This window comes from Balaenoptera ricei, chromosome 11, assembly GCF_028023285.1.
Source record: "Balaenoptera ricei isolate mBalRic1 chromosome 11, mBalRic1.hap2, whole genome shotgun sequence".
NCBI lineage: Eukaryota > Metazoa > Chordata > Mammalia > Artiodactyla > Balaenopteridae > Balaenoptera > Balaenoptera ricei.
Genome location: NC_082649.1, coordinates 40,326,615 through 40,352,516, shown reverse-complemented (window position 1 = coordinate 40,352,516; position 25,902 = coordinate 40,326,615). Strand labels below are relative to the sequence as shown.

The window sequence follows — 25,902 nt, the reverse complement described above, 5'->3', positions numbered from 1 at the left end:
TCTGCATCTAAAACCAAATAGTTCTTTCTGTCTCTTTTTGAATTTTAATTAATGGAATTATGTATTCTTTTATGTCTTTTTTTGTTGTTGTTTTCAATCAACATTTTCTTTTTACCATGCATCTACATTGTTCTTTTTTTTTTTTTTTAATTTTTTTAAATTTTATTTATTTATTTATTTATGGCTGCATTGGGTCTTCGTTTCTGTGCGAGGGCTTTCTCCAGTTGCGGCGAGCGGGGGCCACTCTTCATCGCGGTGTGCGGGCCTCTCACTATCGCGGCCTCTCTTGTTGTGGAGCACAGGCTCCAGACGCACAGGCTCAGCAATTGTGGCTCACGGGCCCAGTTGCTCCACGGCATGTGGGATCTTCCCAGACCAGGGCTCGAACCCGTGTCCCCTGCATTGGCAGGCAGACTCTCAACCACTGCACCACTAGGGAAGCCCTACATTGTTCTTTGTAGCGGTAGTCCTTTTGTTTTTTTGTTTGTTTTTTATTATTTATTTATGTATTTATTTAGGCTGCACCGGGTCTTAGTTGCGGCATGCGGGATCTTCATTGCAGCATGTTTTTAGTTGCTGCATGCGGGCTGTTAGTTGTGGCATGCATATGGGATCTAGTTCCCCGACCAGGGATTGAACCCAGGCCCCCTGCATTGGGAGCACAGTAACTGCTGGACCACCAGGGAAGTCCCAGTCCTTTCATTTTTTATCGTTGCATAGTGTTCTGATGTGTAGATGTATCATGATTTACTTATCCAGTTTACTGTTTACAGACATCAGGATTGTTTTCTGACTGTGGCTCTTGTGAAAAATGCTACTCAGAACATTCTTATCCACGACTCTGGGTAAATACATGCATGCAGTTCTGCAGGGTGTATTCCTAGGAGCAGAATTGGTGGGTCATGGGGAATGTGTATTTTCAGACTTACTAGATAATGCTAAACTGTTTTCCAAAGTGGTTGTACCAGCTCACAAGCAGTGTGTGCAGGATCCCAGTGCTCCACATTCTTTTTTTTTTTTTTTTTTTAATTTTCTTTCTTTCTTTCTTTATTTTTGGCTGCATTGGGTCTTCGTTGCTGCGTGCAGGCTTTCTGTAGTTGCGGTGAGCGGGGACTGCTCTTTGTTGCAGTGTGTGGTCTTCTCATTGCGGTGGCTTCTACTGTTGCAGAGCCTGGGCTCTAGGCGCGTGGGCTTTAGTAGTTGTGGCTCACAGGCTCAGCAGTTGTGGCGCACGGGCTTAGTTGCTCTGCAGCACGTGTGATCTTCCCGGACCAGGGCTCGAACCCGTGTCCCCTGCATTGGCAGGCGGATTCCCAACCACTGTGCCACCAGGGAAGTCCCCAGTGCTCCACATTCTTGCAGATATTTGGTTATTAGCAGACTTTTCTGGGTTTTTTTTTTTTAGATTTTGATTTTGATTATCATTATGGATTTTTATAAATCTTATGAGTTTCAGTCCTTGGCTTATTATTCTCAGTGATGCTCAAATTTTCCCATCTTTGGCCAGTGAGAGCCTCTCGAAGTTGACTTTGGCATCCATTCACACAACTCTGGAAGTGTCCTTGCTTTCTGGAATGAAGATGTTCCTGGCTCATCTGAGCTGCAATCAGCCATTTCTCCGAAGAGCTGGAGATATATATATATATATATATATATATATATATATATTTTGTTGTTGTTGTTGTTGTTGTTTGTTTGTTTTTTAAATTGAGATATAATTCATATACCATAATTTTCACAATGTATAATTCAGTGGCTTTTAGCACATGCACAAAGTTGTGCACCCATCACCACTATCTAATTCCAGACATTTCAATTTCTCCAAAAAGAAACCCCATGCCCATCAGCAGTTACTGCTCAGTTCCCCCTTCCTCAACCACCAGTCTACTTTCTGTCTCTATCAATTTGCCTATTCTGGATATTTCATATAAGTGGAATCATATCTTTTGTGTCTGGCTCCTTTAACTTAGCATAATGTTTATAAGGTTCTTTCATGTTGTAGCATATAACAGTACTTCATTCCTTTTTATGACTAAATAATGTTGCATTGTATGGATATACATTTTGTTTATCCATTCATTGATGGACATTTGAGTTGTTTTCACTTTTTGGTTATTATTAATAATGCTTCTGTGAGCACTAGTGTACAAGTTTTTGTGTAGACATGTTTTCATTTCTCTTGGATATATATCTAGGAGTGGAATTGTTGGATCATTTCATAACTCCATGTTTGATCTTTTGAGGAACTGCCAGACTGTTCTCTAGACTGTACCATTTACATTCCCCCTTATTGTGGGTCTGATTTGCATTTCTCTAAGGACTAATAATATTGAGCATCTTTTCCTGTGCTTATTGGCCCTTTGTATCTTCTTTTTTTAAAAAAATTAATTAATTAATTTATTTATTTATTTTTGGCTGTGTTGGGTTGGGTCTTCGTTTCTGTGCGAGGGCTTTCTCTCATTGCGGCAAGCAGGGGCCACTCTTCATCGTGGTGCACGGGCCTCTCACTATCGCGGCCTCTCTTGTTGCGGAGCACAGGCTCCAGACGCGCAGGCTCAGTAGTTGTGGCTCACGGGCCTAGTTGCTCCGTGGCATGTGGGATCTTCCCAGACCAGGGCTCGAACCCATGTCCCCTGCATTGGCAGGCAGATTCTCAACCACTGCGCCACCAGGGAAGCCCCTGTATCTTCTTTGGAGAAATGTCTTTTCATATCCTTTGCCCAGTTTTAAATTGGGTAATTTGTCTTTTTATTGTCGACTTTTTCGAGTTCTTTATGTATTCTAGATACTAGCCCCTTATCAGATAGTTGATTTACAAATATTTTTTTCCCCATTTCCGTGGGTTGTCTTTTCCCTATGAATCTGTTTAACGGGGAATGGTCTTTGAGACTCAGTCTGGGTGTTGGAGGCATTAGGCTTTTTGAATTCTAGAAACCAACCTAAGGACCCACTTATAGCCTCAGCAGTTCTGGGCAGTAGGGCCTCATCTTACAGTGACACTGAGGCACAGAGGAGGGAGGTGGCCTGCCCAGGGGCACCCAGCTGCTATGTGGCTGCAGGGCACCAGAGTCAGGTCCCCAGTTTAGTTCCCATAGCTTCTCTTGGGGTCCTCACTCCAGCCCAACCCACATCCTCCAAACCCCCAAACTCAACCATTCCCTTTCCCTGGGTGCCTCCCACTCTGCTTTGTTGCTCTCAGCTCCTCTCCTTCAAGGAAAACCCTTCTTTGGCTGCCCCAACCCAGAAGGGTCCTCCTAGGATGAGCTCCAGGAGGTGGGAAGCTGCACTTGGACACATTGTCAATGGTCAAATTTGGGAAAAAGCAAATTCAACCAAGGTAAAGAATTTTCTTTACTGCAGGACTCATCAGTGCCTTTAGCTTGCTATTGTGTATTGTGAACATTAAGGAATTTAATTGCCAAAACTTAGAAGCCACCAGGATGTCCTGCAATAGGTGAATGGCTAAATAAACTGTGGTATACCCAGACAATGGAATGCTATTCCATGATAAAAAGAAATGAGCTATCAAGCCGTGAAAGACATGCAGGAACCTTAAAAGACGTATTACTAAATGAAAGAAGCCAATCTGCAAAGGCTACCTACGGTATGATTCCAATTATATGACGTACTGGAAAAGGCAAAACTTCAGAGACAATAAAAAGGCCATGGTTGCCAGGGGTTTGGAGAGAGGGAGGAAAAGATGGAGCACAAGGGATTTTTAGGGCAATGAAACTATTCTGTATGATACTATAGTGGTGGATACATGCCATTACACATTTGCCAAAATCCATAGACTGTACAACATCAAGAGTGAACCCTAATGTACAGAATGAACTTTGGTTGATAATAGTGTCAGTGTTGGTTCATGGATTGTACCAAATGAACCATACTGATGAGGGACGTTGAGGGCAGGGGAGTATATGTGTGTGTGTGTTGCGGGGCGGGCTATGTGGGAATTCTGTTTTCTGCTCAATTCTGCTGTGAACCTGAAACTGCTCTGAAAAGTAAAGTCTGTTAATTTAAAAAAGTAACATCAGGGAGTGATGTGTTACAATGGAAAAATAGAACAGGGGAAAGGGGCTAGGGAGCGATGGGGGTGGGCTGGCTGTTTCAGATGAGGTGGCGGGTCAGGGACATTGATCAGAGACCTAAACAGGGCAGGAAATAAGCCTGTGGATATCAGGGGAAGGGCAGCCCAGCACAGAGAGCAGCAAATGCAAGGGCCCAGAGGCAGGGAAGAGCCTGATTTGTGTCAGGGACACAGTAAGGACAAACTGCCAGGAGGGGAATGAGGGGGTTGGGGGAGAGGTTGGGGGTGAAGACAAACAAACAGCTTGGGACGCTCCACATCGGCCTGAAGTCCTGGCAAGCCTGAGCAACTCGTTCTCAATGAAATGGTGAGTCACTGGGGGGTTTCAGCAGGGGTGTGACACGTCAAAATTATACTTAATTTAAAAAAGATGACTGTCACGCAAACAGACAGAAGGGGCAAGGATGGAAGTAGGGAGACCTTTTAGGAAACTACACATCCTCCAGGGGAGAGACGATGGTGGTGCGGACCCACCGTCCATGGCAGGGGGCTGCAGGGTGGCTGGATTCTGGGTCTGGTGAGGGGAGAGTCAGTGGGCTATGGGGGTGAGGGAAGAGTCAGTGGGTTATGGGGGTGAGGGAAGGAGAGGAACCTAGGTCTTTGATTTGAGCACGTGGGTGAACAGTGGTGTCCTTTTCTGAGATGGCGAAGACCTGAGCAATAGAGAGTTCTGTTGGGACGTGTCTACCTGTTCAACATCCAAATGGGGCGTTAAGGAGGTGGTTGGGTTTACAGGCTGGAATTCAGCGGCAGAGTTGGGGCTGGAAATATGAGTGAGGTATTAAAGCCACAGGCCGGATGAGCTCCCCTTGAGAGCAGGTGTAGACGGGGAAGACGAGGGGCCCCAGGCCCGGGCTGGGTGTGCAGGCTTAGAGGTTGGAGAGACCAAGGAGTGACCCAGGTGGGGGCGTGGTGTCAGAGAAGCTGAGGGGCCATGTGTTTCAGGGCCAACGATGGGGTGGCCGCTGAGCACGGCAGGAGGAGGATTAGACAGGGACGGGGTGCTTTGGTACGGTGGGGCCAGAGCCCTATTGGAGGGGCTTTGGGAAGGGGTGGAGACAGGGCGGATGGACGGCCTTCCCAGGGGTGTCCTCTAGGAGCCAAGGAGCAGGCCCACCGGGCAGGGGCTGAGGGCAGCTTGTAGTCTGCGGAGGGACTTTTTTTTTTTTTAGTGATAGAAAAACCACCGTTTCTCCCTTGATGGGAAAGTTTCCCTATGTGAGGGAAAACCCGATCATGTCGGGGAGGGGAGAGAATTGTTGGGGCGTTGCAGTTGGGGAGCTGGGGGGGCTGGTACCCAGTGGGAGGGAGGCAGAGCCTGGGGGTGGGGAGCAGTGGCGGGGGAGCCAGTGTGGGCCGTTATCTTTAGGCTCCTGTTTTCTCAGCATCATCGTCACAGCCTCAGCTGAGAGCTCGGGAGGAGGAGGTGGTGGGAAACACTGGTCTTCACTGTGGTTCTCACGGCTTCTGTGTGGAGCAGGTGCCCTCACCCCCGCTTTGCAGATGAGGAAATCAAGGGTCACTTGCCAGGAAGGGGCAGGACTGGGATTTTGAACAGGGTCTGGTGGGTTCCAAGGACACTCCTCTGGGTGTTCATAGGGGAGCATGGATCTCAGGATGTGAATCTACATCCCACTCTTCCAGCCTCTCCGCCTAGGGCAGCCCTTCACCTGCAGGGCAGACATCAGACCCAGACAGCCAGGTGACTGCCCCCACATAATACAGAGGGACACAGGGTAGACCCAGTGGACTCCCTGGGAACCAGACCTGGGTCAGAAATCCATTTATCACCTGGTCCCCATATGCTCCCATCCTAACGAGGGCCCCATGATGACTTTCGGGGCCCCTGGTACCTATGTCCGTTTGAACCCTGTGTCTAATAGTCCTTGAAATGCCTGGGTATTTGGGTAGTCCTCTTTCTCCAGTGGTGGTTTCCCTAATAAATGGCTGTGTGAGTCCCTCTGGGGAGGGCCTGGTGGAATCATTACCATATATACTTGTTCTGGGGTCGCAGGGCCCTCGCTCTCCTTCAGTCAGTTGGACCTGAAACCTTGCTCAGGTGTGGAAACTGGGCAGAGGATCAGGACTTTTTATTGGGGTGCAGCCCTCAGATCCAGATCATCAGGCCTTGGTTTCTTTCTTTCTTTTTTTTTTTGGCCACAATGCGAGGCTTGCAGGATCTTAGTTCCCACACTAGGGATTGAACCTGCACCCTCGGCAGTGAAAGCGCTGAGTCCTAACCACTGGACCGCCAGGGAATTCCCAGGCCTTGGTTTCTTTTGATTACAGAGAGTGGGCAGTGTCCTGGTTGGCTGCCCATCTGGCTTGCCTCTAGGGATGCTGGTTCTAGTAACCATTTCCAAAGCTCTGCATGTCAGGCCCTCCCAACTGCCCTCTGACCTTGCCAAAAGTTGTGATAATTGCACTCACCTTGCTTCTGACCAGTAAGTGTTGCCACCTGGCCTCTTATTTGGGCATCCTATCCTCTCCATTGCTGTCAGGGTGCCCAGTTCTGTAACAGCGGCTCCTAGTCTCAGGTCCTCAGAGGACACTCATCCCGGAGCTTGTCAGGCTGCTGGCACCCACCCCCCGCCCTGCAACCAGCACTTCCCTATGGCTTTGGCAAATGGAGAGTCGGTCACACTGTCCTGCAGAAGATGGACATCTGGTGGGTTTTCCAGCCTGACACGCCATATTCATCTGACACTCTCACTTCTCTGAGCCTTTTGACCCCTCTTCCACCTGACATGGCAGCCCTGGCATTTCTGCTTCTTGTGCTGTGATACCACTTTGTTTTTGGCCCCGCTGCGCAGCATGCGGGATCTTAGTTCCCCGACCAGGGATCGAACCCGTGCCTTTGGCAGTGGAAGCATGGAGTCCTAACCACTGGACCTCCAGAGAACTCCCTGGGATACCACTTTCTCCAAGCAGTGTGCTAACACCATCGTTCGGGGTTCTTGTCAGGGTGTCAGTGCTTGTTTATGGTATTAACTCTCTCTTATCCGGCTCTACAGCCCCACCCCCGACCTTGATCCATCCCCTTAGATCGCATCCCCTGTGCTCTCCTGGTTCTGCCAATGCAGGGCTCCTTCAAGCCGCAGGCTGAGGTGTGATTTACCTTAGCTATTGCTCGGGTGGCCAGGAGAGGAGGGGGGCAGTTCTAAGGGAGGATCCTCAGCATCGTCCTCAAGCAGGGCGTGTTCTGTGCTCTGAGGGGTCACTTCCAAGTCCCACTCTTTCCGGAGCAGGGCCTGACCTTGGTGCTGCAGACTCATTGTTGGCTGAGACTTCAACCTTCTCTGACATTCTGCTCTGCTTATAATTAAGCCCTGCGCCTGCTCCTCAGCTTTTCCCTCCCCTCCACCTGCAGGAGAGGAGAATTTATATGCAGCTAAGGAGGCCCTTGGCTTCCACATTTGGCCTTAAATTAGTGATGAATCACTCTCAGCCTTTTAGAATTGTCTTTCTCCAGTGCATAAGAGCCCCAGCAAGAGCCGGCCCATTCCTTGGGCTTTATAATTAACTATGACTCCCCTAGCCTCTCAAACTCCAGAGAAATTCCCCACCCCCTCAGCGCGCTCCCTTCGAGTTCAACCTGGAAAAGTGTTCGCAGCTTCATCGCTGCTACTTGCAGGCTGCCAGTTCTGCCCCAGCTGTGGTCCTCACTGCCCGCCATCAGTGGGTGACCCAGCTCCATCCCACTGTTCAGGGGCTGCTTCCTAGAGCTACTGGCTAGGTTGGGTTCTGGGGAAACAAGACTCTGAAATGATTTGTGTGAGGGAGGGTCATGGGATCTTGCTCTGGTTGTAAGAGGGGAGGGAAGCAGGACAGGCCAGAGAGAGGGAGGGGTTGGACCGACGGTGCACTTTTAACACCGGCCTCACTTGATCATCGCCTGGGGAGCGCTGAGGCTGGGATGGTGCTTCAGAGTTGTGCTGAATTAAGGATCCAGGGATCCAGGCCCGTGTCAACCAGTTATTGGATGCGAGCTTCCCCTGCGACAGGGCTGTAAGGTGGAGGGCAGTCCTTGGGGAGGGACTGAGACTTGTCAGCAGTAAATATACCCCACAGCTGGGGGATACCTTTGTCCTGAAGCAGGGCTTCTGGGAGGCGCAGCACACAGCCCAGCACACAATTTATCAATATTTAGTTTTTCATGTATTGGTGGACATTTGGGTTGTTTGGGGGCTAGTGTGAATCCCACTGCTGTGCGCATTCGTGTACATGCCTTTTTTTTTTTTTTTTGGCCACGCCCCGCGGTATGTGGGATCTTAGTTCCCTGACCGGGGTCCAACAAACCCGCACCCCCTGCAGTGGAAGTGTGGAATCTTACTTTTTTCTTTTTTCTTTTTTAAATTTTATTTATTTATTTTATTTCTGGCTGTGTTGGGTCTTCGTTTCTGTGTGAGGGCTTTCTCTAGTTGTGGCAAGCGGGGGCCACTCTTAATCGCGGTGCGTGGGCCTCTCACTATCGCGGCCTCTCTTGTTGCGGAGCACAGGCTCCAGACGCGCAGGCTCAGTAATTGTGGCTCACGGGCCCAGTTGCTCTGCGGCATGTGGGATCTTCCCAGACCAGGGCTCGAACCCATGTCCCCTGCATTGGCAGGCAGATTCTCAACCACTGCGCCACCGGGGAAGCCCAGAAGTGTGGAATCTTAATCACTGGACCGCCAGGGATGTCCCTCATGTACACGTCTTTCGGTGGCCGTGTGCACTTGTTACTGTTGGGTGTCTACTCGAGAGTGGCAGGGTTGGTGAACTTTAGTAGATATTGCCAAATAGTTTTTTCTTTCTTGTTTTTTAAAAAATTAATTATTTATTTATTTGGTTACGTGGGGTCTTAGTTGTGACAGGCGGGCTCCTTAGTTGTGACTCACAGGCTCCTTAGTTGCATCTCTCCTCCTTAGTTGCATCAGGCGGGCTCCTCAGTTGTGGCTCACGGGTTCCTTAGTTGCGGCTCACCAGCTCCTTAGTTGCGGCATGCGAACTCTTAGTTGTGGCATGCATGTGGGATCTAGTTCCCTGACCAGGGATTGAACCCAGGCCCCCTGCATTGGGAGCATGGAGTCTTAACCACTGCGCCACCAGGGAAGTCCCTGCTGAATAGTTTTCCAAAGTGGCTGCACCATTTTATATTCTCACCAGCAGTGTTCCAGAGTTCTGGTTGCTCTGCATCCTCACCAACACTTGGTATTGTCTGTCCTTTTATTTTAGCCATTCTGGTGGTCCAGACATCAGTGATTCTTATGTGCAGTCAGGGTGGGAAACCACTGCTCCCTGGCAGATGGGTGGGTGTGAGATTTGGGGAGCCCTGGGACCACCCCCACTTTTTTGTTTTGGCTGTGCCGTGCAGCTTGTGGAACCCTAGTTCCCTGATCAGGGATTGAACCCAGGCCCTTGGCAGTGAAAGCACGAGTCCTACCCACTGGACCGCCAGGGAATTCCAGGACCACCCCCACTTGACTGTACCTGATATTCATTTCCAAGTGTCTTCTTCAAAACCAAATCCTGGCAGATACATTAAAAGGTTATCAGATAGTAACACCCAGGTAACTTGGTTTGGCCATCTCCTTTCAGCCTGAGATTCCAGCTCTGAAGGGTTGTGGAAGGAAGCAGGTAAATTTTGCTGCCCGTGAGGCCACACTTCTGTGGATCTCATGAGGACAACCAGAAGCAGCCACGGTGACGCACCCTGTCCAGTGTTTCATGGTTTCCAAAATGCTTTCTCATCTGAGCTCCTTTGGGCTTCACAGCAGCCCCCAAAGGCAGCAAGAGAACATAGTATCAGCTCCATAGGACAGAAGAGGAAACTGAGGCTAATCACTTGTGCAAAGTCATGCAGCAGGTTAGTGGCAAAGTGACCACGAACCCAGCAGTGGATTCCAAGTCCAGGGCCCCAAATTTACTTCTTAGTTTTATTGGCCTGTGGCTCCCCCCTTCCTTTAGAAAGCAACTCAGGGCCAGCCCCACAGCAACCCCCTTCCTTGTTTCATGGTGTACCCCTGCCTGTTGCCCATCAAGGTCCTCTTAGAAGCAGGTAATTCCAAGGGCTCTCTGGGCCTAACTTCTCCAACCTTGATGTTCTCAGCAGTCTCCTGGGGACCTTGCTGGAAGATTTTGAGTTAGGAGGTCTTGTGGGCCCAAGATTCTGCATTTCTCACGAACTCCCATGTGATGCCAGTGCTGCTGGTCCAGGGACCACACTTTGGGTGGTGAGGATTCAGACCACTTCCCAGCCAAGGGCTTTACAGGCAGGTCTTTGTGCTGTGCTTGGAATGCCCCCTGGAACTCGGGCAAACACTGGTTAGTTACTGTCTGGATTCTGGCATGAGTGTTAGTTACTACAAGTTCAAGCCTGTCTCCAGTTCCCATTATGGGATGTACCATTCAAGTCATTTGGCTCAGTTCAGAGTCCCTTACTCTTGACACCTCTCTCAGGAGCACCTCTTTCCTCTCCCTCTTCCTGCTCTCTTCTCTTTCCTCTTCTATCAACACTCCTAATTTCCACCCCCATCCCCAAATGGGCAGGATCTCAGCTAGGCATCAGGCAGAAAGCTGGCTGTGTAAACTTATTTATACTAAAGTGTGAATGACTCACATCTCGTCCCTTAACTCTTCCAGTGGTTATTTAGATGTGGGACAAAAAGGAGCTTTCACTTGTTGGAAAAGTTGACAGTGAGGGAAAGAACAAGAAATATTCAGGCATCCCTTCCTGTACCCCCTAACATTTCCCAAACCTGGGTTGATCATTGAGCCCCCCAGCCCACCCTGCCGTTGTAGCTGGAGAGTGGAGAGGCAGCTGGTTGTGCAGATGCAGGAGATTATGCCGTGGGACAAAGGACAACCTGTGAGGGGGAAGGCAGGGGCTAAAGCATGTTGGGGGCTCAGCACCTGCACTGAAGCCTTGGTCACAATGGCTCATTGCAGATAATTGCTGTGGTAATGATGAAGATTGCACAGGCAAACGGATTCCAGTTTACATTCTGCTCCCTGCAAAGGTCATCTATAATTGCCCTGCTTCCTCCCTGTGGCAAGTACAGGGCTGCAGTGGGGGCCTGTCAGGGGGTTTCTGGGCTGCAGGCCCCGACTGAGGGGGTTGGGAGCTGGGAGCCCGCTCAGGGTGATCTCTGCCAGCCTGACTGGGGAGGCAGGTGGTGAGCTCTCAGCGCAGAGGCGGCCTCCTCCCCCTGGGTGACGCTTCAGCTCCCCAGCGCTCTCCGGGCTGAGCTGGCTGGAAGTGGGGCAGGTGGTGCTCGCTGACCCGGTGAGCGGTGACCATTGGCGGGGGCAGTGACTGGTTCTGCTCATCGGTCTTTCTAGAAGCTTCAGCCCCAGATCCCCCTAGCCTGACATGCTGTGGGGCCTTGTGCTCACCTCCGTTCTCTGGTTGTCTTTCTCTACAAAACGAAGGAGTTGGTCCAGACACAGTGGCCCTTCCAGATCTGGATCCCAGGAATCCAGCCTTTGGTGCCCCAGTTTTGTGGAAGATTCGTGCATGGGCTTTGGAGTCAGAATAGAGTTTGAATCATGGCTCATTCCTGCTGTGTGACGTTGGGCTGCTGACTTCACCTCCCTGATCCCCAGTTTCCTCTTTAAAAAAATAAAGATAATGGTAGACATCTCTTAGTGTTGTTTTTGAGATTAAAGGGGATAATAACAATGGACTCTGTAGCTGGCATAATTGAGTGCTTCCTCTGCGTCAGGCACGGTTCTGGGGCTTTTCCTGTCCCCCCAGCTGCCCTGTGAGGTCAGTGCTGCCATTACCCCCATTTTAAGATGAGGCAACATAATGGTGGAAAGCAGACAGGTTTCCAATAGATGTTGGCTGCTGCTAAGATTACTCCTTCTGTGCTCTTTGGGAGGCTTCTCCAGCGAGGCTCCCCCATTTGCTCCATATGCGCTCACCTCTACACCTCCACTCAAGCTCTTCCTCACCTGAGCTCCCCTTCCTCCCTGCCCCTCCAAGCCTGCACCCCAGCCCTGCCCCTGGCAGCCCTCCCCATCAGCCAGACCTCTCTGATTCCAGCCTGTCCCGCAGCGTCCAGCAGTCTGTTTCCACTGGACTCTGTGACTTCTCCCGAGGCCACCCATGCTCCCCTGGGGCTGAGCCTCTGGCTGATCCTGCTTCATCTCCTCGGATGCACCTGTCACAGCCCTGGGTGTGGAAGGTGCCGGGGAACCCATGTGTTTGAGAAGTTCCAGGGCTAGAGTCTCCCATGGTCACCCCAGGCCCAGCATAAACCCCACTGAATGGCTCATGGACCTTGCCTTGTGCTAGAAAGTGGGAATACAGAGACCAACACGAGATGGCCTGGAACTAAGAAGGCTTCAGTGCAGTAGGACAGTGGCTCTCAGCCTGGGATGCCCTTGGGAACCACCTGAGGACCTTGGAATTAATGATGCCTGGGCCCTACCACAGAGAGTCTGGGGTGCAGCATGGACTTGAGGAGTTTTAAAAGAGTCATGGGTAAGGGACTTCCATGGTGGCATAGTGGTTAAGAATCCGCGTGCCAATGCAGGGGAAATGGGTTCGAGCCCTGGTCCGGGAAGATCCCACATGCCGCGGAGCAACAAAACCCGTGCGCCACAAGTACTGAGCCTGCGCTCTAGAGCCTGCAAGCCACAACTACTGAGCCTGCAAGCCACAACTACTGAAGCCCGCGCGCCTAGAGCCCGTGCTCCGCAGCAAGAGAAGCCACCGCGATGAGAAGCCTGTGCACCACAAGGAAGAGTAGCCCCCGCTCGCTGCAACTAGAGAAAAGCCCACGCGCAGCAATGAAGACCCAACGTAGCCAAAAATAATTTAAAAAAACAAAAGAAAAACCTTGAGGATATTAAAAAAAAATAAAGAGTCGTGGGTAAGAAAATTGGACATCCACATGCAAAAGAATAAAGTTGGACCCTTACCTGACACCACATACAAAAATGGATCAAAGACCTAAATGTAAGAACTAAGGTGATAAAACTCTTAGAAGAAAATGTACGGGGGAATCTTCATAATACTGGATCTGGCAATGATTTCTTGGATATGACACGAAAAGCACAGGCAACAAAAGAAAAAATAAATAAATAAATTGGACTTCATCAAAATTTAAAACTCTATCAAGAGAGTGAAAAGACAACATACAGAATGAGAGAAAATATTTGCAAATGATATATCTGGTTAAGGATTAATATTCTGAATGTATAAAGAACTCCTACAACTCAACAACAAAGAACCAAACAACCGGTTTAAAAAATAAGCAAAGGACTTGAATAGACATTTCTGCAAAGAAGATATACAGATGGCTAATAAGCACATGAAAAGATGTTCAATATCATTAATCATTAGGGAAATGCAAATCAAAACTACAATGAGATACCACTTCACACCCATTAGGATGGCCATTATCAAAAAAAGCAGAAAATAACAAGTGTTGGTGAGGATGTGGAGAAATTGGAACCCTTCTGCATTGCTGATGGGAATGTAAACGGGTACAGCTGCTGTGGAAAACAGTTTGATGGTTCATCAAAAAGTTAAACATAGAATATGATCCAAAATCCCACTTCTAGGACTCTACCCAAAAGAACTGAAAGCAGGGACTTAAACAGATACTGAAACACCATTGTTCATAGCAGCGTTATTAACAGTAGCCAGAAGGTGAAAACAGCCCAAATGTCCATTGGTGGATGAAGGGTAAACAAAATGTGGTAAATCCATACAATGAAAAATTACTCACCCTTAAACAGGAATGAAATTCTGATACATGCTGCAACATGGATGAACGTTGAAAACATTATGCTAAGTGAAAGAAGCCAGACACAAAAGGACGAGTATTGTGTGATTCCACTTAATATGAGGTGCCTAGACTAGGCAAATTCATAGACACAGAAGGTAGAATGGTGGTTGCCAGGGGCTGGAGGGAAGGCAGGGAATGGGGAGTTACTAATAGGTACAGACTTTCAGTTTGGGGTGATGCAAAGCTCTAGAGATGGATTGTGGTAATGGTTGCATAACAATGTGAATATACCTAATTGTACAATTAAAAATGGTTAAAGTGGTAAATTTTATATATTTTTCACCACAGGTTTTTTTTTGGCTGCGCCACGTGGCTTGCGGGATCTTAGTTCCCCGACCAGGGAGGAACCCTAGCCCCTGCCAGTGAGAGTGCGGAGTCCTAACCGTTGGACCGCCAGGGAATTCCCTCACCACAGTTTTTAAAAAAAAAAAAGTGTTCCAGGTGATTCTCATGTGCCTCTGGATTGAGAGCACTCGAAGAAGGGCCAGCAGACCAGTATGAAAATAATAGTTGCAGTTAAGTACTACAGGTGCTGGGATAGACATGAGTGTGTATGTGGAAAGGATGGGCATATCTGTGTAAAAAGGTCAGAGGGTCAGGGAAGATTTTTTTCCCCATGAGGCAGGCTACTGTAATGATTCGGTCAGTTCTAGAGCCAGACTGCTTGGTCTCAAATCCTGCCTAACTCAGTGAGTTCTGTGCAGTAACTTAGGCAAGTTACTGCTCTGTACCTTAGTTTCCTCATCTATAAAATGGGAATAATAATAATGCCGGCCTTATAGGGAAGCTATGAAGTTAAACAAGGCCATCCATGTAAAGCGTTTAGGACAGTGCCTGCTCAGTAAATGTTAGATAATATTATGGTAATGAATATACCATAATTTTTTTATCAATTTTGCCAACTATGGACATTTAGGTTTTCTCCCTTTTCTGATTTAACAAAATTGCAAAGGACATTTTTGTGTTTGTTTTCTTGAGGACATAAGATTTTCTCAAGAATGTATGCCGAGAAGTAGAATCCTAAGTTGTTGGGATGGGCATGGTCAACTTTATGACCCACCATTGTGATGTGTGCCCACCATCACAATGCTCTCCAGTGTTGGGGAAACTACTGGGGTCTCTTGAAAGAATTATTTCAACATGATATTTTAAAATATGTGAACCCTGTGTTCAGACGTGTGAGCCTTGCAGATGGTAACAGTTGGGATGCCAATAACAGAAAAAACAACTCAAAATGGTTTAAATCATTGTGACTCAAATTTTATTGTGTAAATAGATCACGTATTACCTGTTAAAATGCAAACTCTGAGTCAGTAGGTCTCAGAGTGTGGGGTGGGGCCTGAGAGTCTCCATTTCTAATAAGCTTTTGGGTAATACTAACGCTGATGGTCTACCAACCACACTTTCAGTAGCAAGGGTTCTTAAACTTGGCTGCACATTGAAATACCTGGGGGAGGCTTAAAAAATGCTGACTGTTGGGTCCTTCACTCAGAGATTCTGACTTAATTCGTATGGGGTGAGTTTTTAAAGCTTTGCAGTTATTCTAATGGGCAGCAAAGTTTGGGAACTACTTACTTAAACAAAAAGGGAGACTCATTATCTTGGTTACTAGGATCTCCTGAGGACAGCTCCAGCATTGGTTAGTTCTGTGATTCAATCGCCTCCAGAAACCAGCTTCTTTCTGGCCCTCCTCTTAGCTCCTCTTAGGCTGCCACAGCTCCAGACATCACATGCAGACTCCACAATGTCTAAGAAGATGAGACTATTTCTTCCCAAATGTCTCTTATCATCAACAAGGAATCCTTTCCTGGAAGGTCTTTCTCTCTGGTCTAACTGGCCAGGGGAACAGGTGTGCTACAAATCACTTAGAGAGCAGTGTTTCTTAAAGTGGGGTCCCCGGACCAGGATCATCAGCATCACCTGAGCACTCAATAGAAAGGCAAATTCTTGAGCCCCACCACAGACCTATTGAATCAGAAACTTTGGGGGTGAGGCCCAGCAATCTGTTTTAACAAGTCTTTCAGGTGATTCTGATGAATGTTCAAGTTTGAGAACCACTGGCTTAGAGTTTATATCTTGGACCAGTGGTTCTCAATCTGGGTTGATTTTGCCCCCCCTCCAGGGGACATTCAGCGTCTGCAGAAGTTTTTGTTTGTTATAACTGGGGGGTAGGTGCTACTGGCATCTAGTGGGTAGAGGCCAGGGATGCTGCCCAACATCCTACAACGCATAGGACAATCCCCCAACAAAGAATTATCCAGCACCAAATGTCAGTAGTGCTGAAGCTGAGAGACCCTGTCTTAGGCCAGTCAGCATTTCTTCTGAGTCACTTGTTATGTAGTCAGGACTCCGGTCGGCAAGAGCCAAAGAGGAATGACTGTTGGTTACAGAACCAACAGTGTCTGCTCTTGGAAATTACTTTCACAATAAATCAGACATCCCCACCATCTTTCCCACCCTGCCCCCTTGTGGCAAAGCCCTTTCTTTAAAAATAGAGAGATACTATAGAATGCAAAGAATGGGGTTGGCAGGGTCAAAGAGGTTTCTGTTTGTCAGGAGGAGCAAACACACAGCCGCTGGCTCTCTCCTTTTTTTGCTGGGGGTGGGGGGTGGGTAGGGGGGGTGGAATCCTGGCCGGGGGAGGGGGATGTTGACAGGGGTCATACTTGGTGGCTTGCTCCAAATATTATTGGTCATGCTGTTTTGTCAGATTAATCATCTCTCTTTAAACATAACACATGATTTTAAAGGTTGGCTATATCCCTAAATGTGACTTTTGCAGTGTTTTGGAACCATTTTCTTTTTTTTCTTTTTTGGTCCAAGAAATGCAGCCCCATCGTGTCATATGAGCAGGGGAACAACTAGAATGTAATGTGTAGGGAACTCATCTTTTGGGCCCCATCAAGTGTGTGACACTGGACATGCCTGCATTTGTATGGACTACCTTCTAGCACTGTCTCTTTGAATTTTCTGCAATGATGGAAATGTTCTATTTCTTTTTTTAAAATAATTAATTAATTTTATTTTTGGCTGCATTGGGTCTTCGTTGCTGCGCGTAGGCTTTCTCTAGTTGCGGTGAGTGGGGTCTACTCTTCGTTGCAATACGTGGGCTTCTCATTGCGGTGGCTTCTCTTGTTGCGGGGCACGGGTTCTAGGTGCGCACGCTTCAGTAGTTGTGGCTCGCAGGCTCTAGAGCACAGGCTCAGTAGTTGTGGCGCATGGGCTTTTTTTTTTTTGGCTGCGTTGGGTCTTTGTTGCTGCGCTCGGGCTTTCTCTAGTTGCAGTGAGCAGGGGCTACTCTTTGTTGCGGAGCACGGGCTCCAGGGCACATGGGCCTCAGTAGTTGTGGCATGCGGGCTCAGTAGTTGTGGCTTGCGGGCTCCAGAGTGCAGGCTCAGTCGTTGTGGAGCACAGGCTTAGTTGGTCCGCGACATGTGGGATCTTCCCGGACCAGGGCTCAAACCCGTGTCCCCTGTATTGGCAGGCAGATTCTTAACCACTGCGCCACCAGGGAAGCCCAGAAATGTACTATTTCTGCACTAAGATGGTAGCCACTAGCCACATGTGGCTGTTGAACACATGAAATGTGGCTAGTGCAGCTGAGGAATTGATTTTTTTTTTTAGGAATTGAATTTTCAAATTTATTTAAATCTATTTAACTGAAATTTGAATAGTCAATGGCACCAGTGGCAACTGTAATGGACCATGTCACCTTAGATGCCCTGAGTTGCCCCCATGGTTCTCTGCAGCTTGCCGGCTCGTGGTGGGCCCCGAGAAGCACTCAGCATACAGGCTACTTAGAGCTGGATGGGTTCGTACTTAGAGGATTCCCTGTCCGGCCGATCTCAGCTGGCATCCCCCTGCCCACCGGCCCCAGATTCTAGAGAGAGGCTCGGTTATTTTGTATTTTTTTTTTTTTGGCCGCGCCCTGAGGCCTGTGGGATCTTACTTCCCCGACCAGGGATTGAACCTGAGCCCTTGGCAGTGAAAGCGCGGAGTCCTAACCACTGGACTGCTAGGGAATTCCTGAGGCTTGGTTGTTTTGAATGTTGTGAAAAGCTGTCCTCACACTGAGCATTTCCCAGCTGAGGCAGCTCAGTGCACCCAATATCTCAGAGCTCTTTGCTTTTGGTGAGAATTTTCTCAGTTCAGAGTAGAAATGTTGATTATACCATACCGGTCAAGAACTCTACCTGGTAATTAATTGAGTAAAAAGTCAAGGGACTTCCCTGACGGTCCAGTGGTTAAGAATCCGCCTTTCAATGCAGGGGACACGGGTTCGATCCCTGGTCCGGGAAGATCCCACATGACGCGGAGCAACTAAGCCCATGTGCCACAACTACTGAGCCTGCGCTCTAGAGCCCGCGAGCCACAAATACTGAGCCTGCATGCCACAACTACTGAGCCCGCGAGCCACAACTGCTGACTGAGCCCTTGTGCCACTACTACTGAAGCCTGCATGCCTAGAGCCCGTGCTCTGCCACAAGAGAAGCCACCGCAATGAGAAGCCCCGGCACTGCAACGAAGAGTAGCCCCCACTTCCCGCAACTAGAGAAAGCCAGCACGCAGCAAAGAAGACCCAACGCAGCCAAAAATAAATAAATACAATAAATAAATTTATTTAAAAGAAAAAAAAGACTCTGTGTTCCACTGCAGGGGGTGTGGGTTCAATCCCTGGTTGGGGGAACTAAGATCCTGCGTGCTGCGTGCTGCGGCAAAAAAAAAAAAAAGTCAATTTGTTTTCCAATTGAAAAAATTACTTAGCATGTGCAGTTTGGTAGACAAAAATCTTTCAAAACGTGAGGTTCCTTGGGTCAAAAAATACGCAAAGGGTCCCTGAGTGGTGCAGAAGTTGGAAATTGCTTATCTAGTCCAACCCCCTCACTTTGAGGGAGGAAACTGACACCGGCAGACAGGGGAGACCCACGCCAGGTCTTCGGGCTGGGATGGGGCTGAGTCAGGACTAAAAGCCAGAGCCCTAGGCTTGTGGGAGAGGCCAGTGTCTGAACAGGCTTCTTGTGTCCCAGTGTGTGTGTGTCTGTCCTGGGCTGTCTGCCCCCCAGGACAGCGATTGTGGCATTCCTTTTGAGCGGTGCCCAGACAGGTGGGGAGGTGTAAAAGCCTCTTCGATGACGGTGTCATGGAATAGGTGTTATAGGATAGGAGCAGTGCTGCAGGTGTGCTCACTGGGCTGCCTGTATCACAGTCGGGAGCTACGTGGAAAGAAGGTCATAAAAAATGCAAATTCTTGGGCCCTGTTATAGACCTACTGTGGTGGTCTGGTACACTGGTGCTCCCTACCCCCACCTGTGAACCCCAGCTCCTGCTACTCACACCCTAGTTAAGCCTCACCCCGCAATTCCCCCCACTTCCCCACCCCTGTCCACCTGCCACATGGACTCTGGGCTTGGCCATTGACTTGCTTTGGCCAGTGAGACACTGGCCAGCGTGATAGAAGCAGAGGCTTGCTTGATAGGTAGGTGCCCACACATTAGACTTGTCCTTTTGGAATGTGTGCTCTTGGAGCCCTGAGCTATCATGTTAAGTAGGGCCAGGTACCCCGTTGGAGAGAGCACGTGAGAGGGAAGGCAGAGAGGGAACGGGGGGAGGGGGAGGGACAGGGTCAGTTGTGTGAATGAAGAAGCTGTCTTAGACATTTTAGCCCCAGCTGAGGCCATGTGGGAAAGCACCACCCGGCGCACCCACCACCCAACGCCCTGGTGGTAGGGGATGGGGCACTGGTTACTGCCAGGCAAGGTTCCCCACTTGACCCCTGCTCATGGGGATGGGGTGGGACTGGCTGCAGTTTTTTCCATGGTGTTTGGCTAGAGTAGGGCATTTATTGTTTTAAAAGTTTTTGTCTTGCTAAACTGCACCTTTCCTAGTCCTTTGGCTAAAGAGAGGAGGCTTGTCTTGGGGCTGTTTTTGTCCACGTTTATTGGTCTTTCTGGGTTGCTGACTTCTCCCGCAACACATCTGGGATATAGCAGGCAAAAAGAAAACCCAGAGAACTCACTGCACTCTCGTTCCTTGGGTCCTGAGGTCCCTAGTCAGTCTGCCTTCTTCTCTCCCCCTTTAGAGTCTTCTTATGTTTGTTTTATATGTAATGCCCAGGATTTTTAGCTGGACTTTGCAGAAGGAAAAGGGACAAGTACATTTACTCCATCTTTTGCCCAGGAACCAGAAATCCAGATTTGCCTGTTCTTGAGCTTCATATAAATAGAATCCACAAGAAAGGCCAAACTTGACCCTGAAGTCAACAGAAAAGAAAAAAATCTCTGTCAACAACGACAACAAAAAAATAGAATCCACTATGTATGTTCTTCTCAGTTTGTGCTTCTCTTGCTCATCATGATGTCTTGAGATTTTTTCCATGTGGCTGTGTGTAGTTGGATGCTTTTCATTGCTGTATAGTATTCAACTATGTAAGCAAACCACACGGTAGCATTTGCACAGTGGAGTCCTAGACAGCAGTGAAAAAGCAAACTACCTCAACTGCATGCAATAACCACACGATTTGTTGATCAGTCCTTCTGTGGATGGGCATTTGGGTTGTTTCCAGTTTGGAGCTACTATGAGTAAAGCTGCTACAAGTGTTCTTGGTCATAGGTTTCAGTGACCACAAACACTCATTTCTGTTGGGAATAAATACTGCAAAAGCCTCTTAACTGGTCTCTTCGTTTTAGCCTGTTGCCTCCTTCTAGTAACTTTTCCGTATCAAAGCCACAGTGATCTTTCAAAAACATTAACTGGATCTCTTCTCCACCCTTGCTCAAAAATACCAGTGCCTTCCTTTCTTGCTTAGAATAAAATCCAGATCCTCACCATGGTCCACAAGGCCCTACAGGATCTAGCCCCTGCCTGTTCTTTGTTCCTACCTTGTTTACTCCCCTCTCTGCTGTCCCTTCACCTACCCACACACCTGTCCACCCACCCATTCAGTTTTGGGTAACTTCAGTGTGCCGAGCTCACTCCCACTTCAGGACATGTGCCCTTGCTGTCCCCTCTGCCAGAAACAGTCTCCCCCCAAATTATCACATACTTCCTTTTCCCCTTTATATAAGTCTTTGTTCAAATGTTATCTCTTCAAAGAGGGATTCTAAAATGGCCCCCACTTACCCTCTCTATCCCTTTACCCACATTATTTTTCTTGATGGTTCCCATCATCACTTGAACTTTTATTCTTTATTTGTGGAGTGTCTCCCACTTTGGCGTGAAACATCCATGGGGTTATCTCGTGGTTATGTGCTGTGTCCCGCTGCCTAGAGCAGTGCTGCATGTAGTAGGTGCTCAGGAAACATTTGTTAAATGTTAAAGACACTGACATGGGATTTGGTCAGATGCCTCAGTTCTGACACCAGCATCATCTTCAAGCTATATCACGGGCCAAGTCCCTTAGACTCTAATCTCCTGGAATCTTGTGACAATGCAGGTTCTGATCAGGAGGTCTGGGGTGGGACCTGAGATTCTGCCTTTCCTACCAGCTCCCAGGTGATGCCCAAGCTGTGGGACCTGGGACCCAGGCTTTGAATAGTGAGGCCGTAACTGCTCTGAGCCTCAGTTTCCACACCTGTAAAATGGCTCATTGTGGAAAACAAGTGGGTGAAGCGTGTAAAGCACTGTGCACAGTGCCTGGCCTTAGCACACACTCAGTAAGTTTTGACTGCCCCTCCTCTGGGGACCTTTCAGGGTCTGAAACTCAAAGTAGTTGTTGGTTTTCTCCCTCTGATTCTTTCCATCCCCACGTGTTTAGTCCCGTACACAGACCCTCAGCAGAGCCTTGTCCAGTTTATTTCTCCATTGCTGGCCAGCAATCTGCTCCATTCTCCTGTCATGGGCAGAGGTTTTGGGAGGATTCTGGCATTTTGACAGTCATGGGGGCATTATGCAAATGAGATACAAAGCAGCAGTTAATGAGCCCTGATTGCATTTGCCCAGCACTGGGGAACACGGAGGATAACTGCTGGGCTGGGGAGGGGGGCAATTATACTCTTTGGGTTGAACAAGGAGGCGGTGACAGAACAGGTTGGCTGCTCCTGGGGGGCACGAGAGCAGCTGCCCTGTGGCCTGGGTGAGGCCCCCTCCTCATTTGTAGACTGATCCCACCTGTGGGACTGGAACACAGTTAAGGTCCAGGAATAGGGGCTGAGGTCGGGCATGTGTGTGTGTGTGTGTGTGTGTGTGCGTGCGTGTGTGTGTGTGTGTGTGTGTGGCATGGGGGGTGTCCCTGGGCCTGTCCAGGGCCTACAAGTAGGGGAGTGGAGGCTGCAGATGGCGACTCCTTGATATTTTTCTAGCCCAATTAACATGCAGAGGAAAGTTGCAACAAAACTGTGGCAGAGGACAATTTTCCCCTGAATGGGGTTCACTTGGGAAGAAGGAGACGAGGGAGGTAGGAGATAAAGACGGAGTAGTTTCAAAGGGCACAGGCTGACATGGCGTAACCTATTACCCGTATTTTTGCTGGTTTGGGGGGGGTCTCTTATCGATGTCAACTTTGACAAAAACTAAGGATATCCCAATCTTGTTGTCTTCTACCCTTATGATACCTGTCTTGGGGGCCCTCCCAACAGCAGATGGGGCTGATCAGGCTGACAGTAGGGTGGGGTGGGGTGGATGCTCTCTGGCCTGGGGAAGGTGGGGGGTGACAGAAGGGGTCAGCTTCTCGCACAGAGCCTGCCTGAGTGTGGGAGGGCAGAACTCAGGGGTCTGCCAGGCAGCAGATGGGGCTGGATCAGGCTGATGGAGGTGGGTCGGGGGCAGCTGTCTTTGGTATCCCTGGATGGAGCCGGCTCTTTAGGAGAAAGATGATCCGAGGCTGGGGGCTGGCAGGTGGGCAGGGGGCTCTGCTTACAGGGCCTGGGAACTCTATCCCTCCCCACCCCCTAGCTCTCCTGGGAATCTCTGCTCTCGGGCACCAGGCATCCCCACCCTCTTGGCCTGGGTGTCGACCTCACCAACTACTGAGGACCTCCAGGCTTGGGGACACCCAGCGTCAGGCTTCTGGCCCAAGTAAGCCAGGCTGGAAGTCACCTCTGAGGTCGTTTGGGGGAGGGGTCCTCACTCATGCCCACTATGTGACTGGCACTTCAAGTACTTATGACCCTGTCCTGCCTTTGACCTAAGGATGAGAAGCACCCTGGCTGTGAAACTCCTAGAAGATGGGTGGCTGTTACTGTGTTTCCTAATCAGATCCTTCCTAATGGAACCAACATAGAGCCTCGGGAAAAGCTTGGCAGGCACAGGGTTCAAATCCCAGCCCAGGCATTTTCTGGCTTTGTCCCCTTGGGCAAATCGCTCAATCTCTCAGAGCCTCTGTTTCCTAATCGGTCCTGTGACCTCACCTGCAGGGCTGCCGTGACAGCCAGAGACGCTACAGGAGAACTGGAATCAGTAAATCCACTAGCTCGTCACTCCTAAGGGCAGGGACTTTGTTTTGCCCACGGCCTGTGTCCCAGCACCTAGAACAGTTCGTGGTGGGTGCCTAGTAAATATCCGTTGAATGAATGAAATGCTCTATTTCATCTATTCTAAGATGCTTTCCCCCTCACATTTGACATCACTGATATTAGGATGCTTCATACAATTTATAGCATGTCTTGGTTTAATTGGCAGCAGTCTTATGATTGAGAGGGGTCTTAGATGGGATGAACTATGGAAGAGGCTATCATTATTATTAACAGGCACTTTTTGGCTTAATTTTTGGTGGGCTTCTGGTTCTTTCTGATTGTGTGTGCCCTCTCCAGGCTGTGTGGGGTCCCTGAGAATCACCCTAGGGCACAGGGGCTGCAGTGATCCTGCCTGAGGTCTTTCTGAGGCGGTGCTGGGCTGGGGTCAGCACATCCTGTGGGGAACACTGTGTGTTCTGGGCCCCTTTCTCCACTTGATCTACAGCCCCCGCTCCGGCTCCCACTGGATGCTATCCCTCTTGGGGAGGAGGGGGTGGCAGGGCTGTCTGAGTCTGGAACTCCCTCTGGGGAGGAGGGTCCCATTTTACTCAATCCTGTCATAATTCCAAGTACCAGGACTGGACAGCAGCTAGGAGGGTGGGGGGAATATCTGTGAGCCTCCTAGGCTGAGGGGGCTCTAGGTAGGATCTAGTCTGGACCAGGCAGAGGACTTTCAGAATGAGGGAGAGGGAGTGGGGGAGGGTGGACCCCATCTCCTCCCAACCCCAGTCCCCTCCAGTCCCTCCGGCAGCCAAGCTAAGACACGGTGGGCAGATTAGTATCTAGAAGAGCAGACAGATCCTCTCCTGGTTGGGACACTTACTTGTGTCACCGATCCGTCCCATAAGGCTAGGGTTGGGGGCTTGCGTGTATAGCAGTGATTTTATGTAGGAAGGGTTTGTGTGATACATGTTCTGGATCCGTGTAGATGTGTGTACACTGATATTAGTGTTAGAGTTATGTGTAAGTATGTGTGTGTGTTACCTGTGCATGTATAGGTAGATCCACAGATTTGTGGAAATGCACGTGTGCAAATGCATGTAATGGGTGTTTGTATATATATAAATATGTCGTTGGGGTGCACATGTGCATGGACACATGTTGGTGCTAATGAGCCATACGTGTGTGGTACAAGCCTAGATGTTTGCTCTAAGGGGTGTGTGACAGCTGTGGCCTGTGGGAGCAGCACCAGAATTCGGATTACAAAGCCTCGCTGCCAATAACAAGCCCAGGAGCCTTGGATGCCCAGAGGAGTTGTTTCACTACTGCGGGCCTCAGTTTCCAATCTGTAAAATGGGTATGGAATCTCATGGCATGAGATTGTAGACGAGCATCTCACACTCGGCCTGACACAGAAAAATCTCAGAATAAAAGTTTGGAATTGAGGAATGACTGAATGAGAATAAATGATTAAGCAAGTAGAAATGTTTTACAGAGAGGCACGCGGTAAGATTTTAAGGACCTGAGGGAAGCATGTGGAAAGGTGCAGCTTACAGTGCCTTGAAGGGATGCTGGGGGAGCAGGGTCTCAGGCAGAAACAGAAGACGGGGCTGGAGCAGGGACCCCCCCACCCCGTGGGGCGTGGCTGCAAGAGCCTGGGAAGGTGAAGTGTGCGCGTGCCCAACCGCCCGGGGATGCAGGAGCCGCAACGTAGGCGGGCGTCCCCCGGTGTACGCGGGAAAGAGGCTGGCTGAGCGAGCATTGCCCGGTTGCCATAGAAACGAGAAGGAGGTGGGTGGTGGGAGAAGGAGGCGGGGGGCGGGAGAAGGAGGCGGGGCGGGAGGCGGGAGGGGGAGGAGGCGGCCGTGGGGGCGGGGAGCTGGCTTCTGCAGTTCGGGCGCTGCTGCCTTCCCGAGCAGCGAGCGGTGGAGGGAACCCAAGAGGACAGAGCTCCTGGCCCGGGCGCCAGGCCCCCTCCCCGCCCGCCACCACGGAGAAGGAGGAGGACAGCCGGCCCCTCCGGCCCTGGCCTGGCCCAGTGGGGACAGTGCACTCCTACGTGCCCCTGGCTGGGTGCCCAGACGGGCCCAGGTAGGCATTCCGGTGGGGACAGCCAGAAGAGGCTGCACGGAGAGTGGGGCCCCGGGGCTGTCCTGCCTTCCTACCGGCAGTACCTGGTGGCAAGCACAGGGGCCGAAGGGGCCAGGGCCAGTAGACCTGGTGGGGAGCAGCCTGCATCCTGAGAGGCCCTCTTCAGAACCTGGGGCCTCCCCATCAGGAGGACTGTGCCCCTGCTAGCTCTCCTCCTCTGCACTTCTGTCCCTCTCTCCACCCCTGCCACAGGTCCCGACTGGAGAAATGCCTCTTCCCAGGCAGAGCAGGCCAAGGGGGCTGGAGCTCCCAGGAACCCAAAGTGCCTGCTCCCCAGTCTGAGGCTGGTGGGGGTGGGTGGGTGAGGATGCCCCCCGCCCCCGCTCAGGGCACTGCTGGGCCCTGGCCATTTGGAACCAGCAGAACCGCCCCCCCCCCCCCCCCCCGCCCACCATCAGCAGCCTCCTTGCTGGCCCCGTTGCTCTCAGGTCCTGGGCTTAGAGCCCCGGGTCAGGGGGGAGGCATCTCTCTTCTCCCCCAAGCTGAGGCCCTT

At 49.9% G+C, this 25,902-nt stretch overlaps 1 protein-coding gene across 2 annotated transcripts in view; it reads left to right on the top strand.

Annotated features, from left to right (window-relative positions):
* The window catches only part of PACSIN1 (protein kinase C and casein kinase substrate in neurons 1), a 61,573-nt gene that overhangs the window by 12,670 nt on the left and 23,001 nt on the right, over positions 1-25,902 (top strand). Inside the window, exon 1 of one of the 2 annotated variants that reach the window (XM_059938897.1) lies at positions 25,230-25,349. The exons of the other annotated variant lie outside the window; for it this stretch is intronic. The gene's annotated coding sequence lies outside the window, so the exon portion shown is untranslated. Of the gene's footprint in view, positions 1-25,229; positions 25,350-25,902 lie in introns of those variants that run through there. 2 annotated transcript variants of the gene reach the window in all.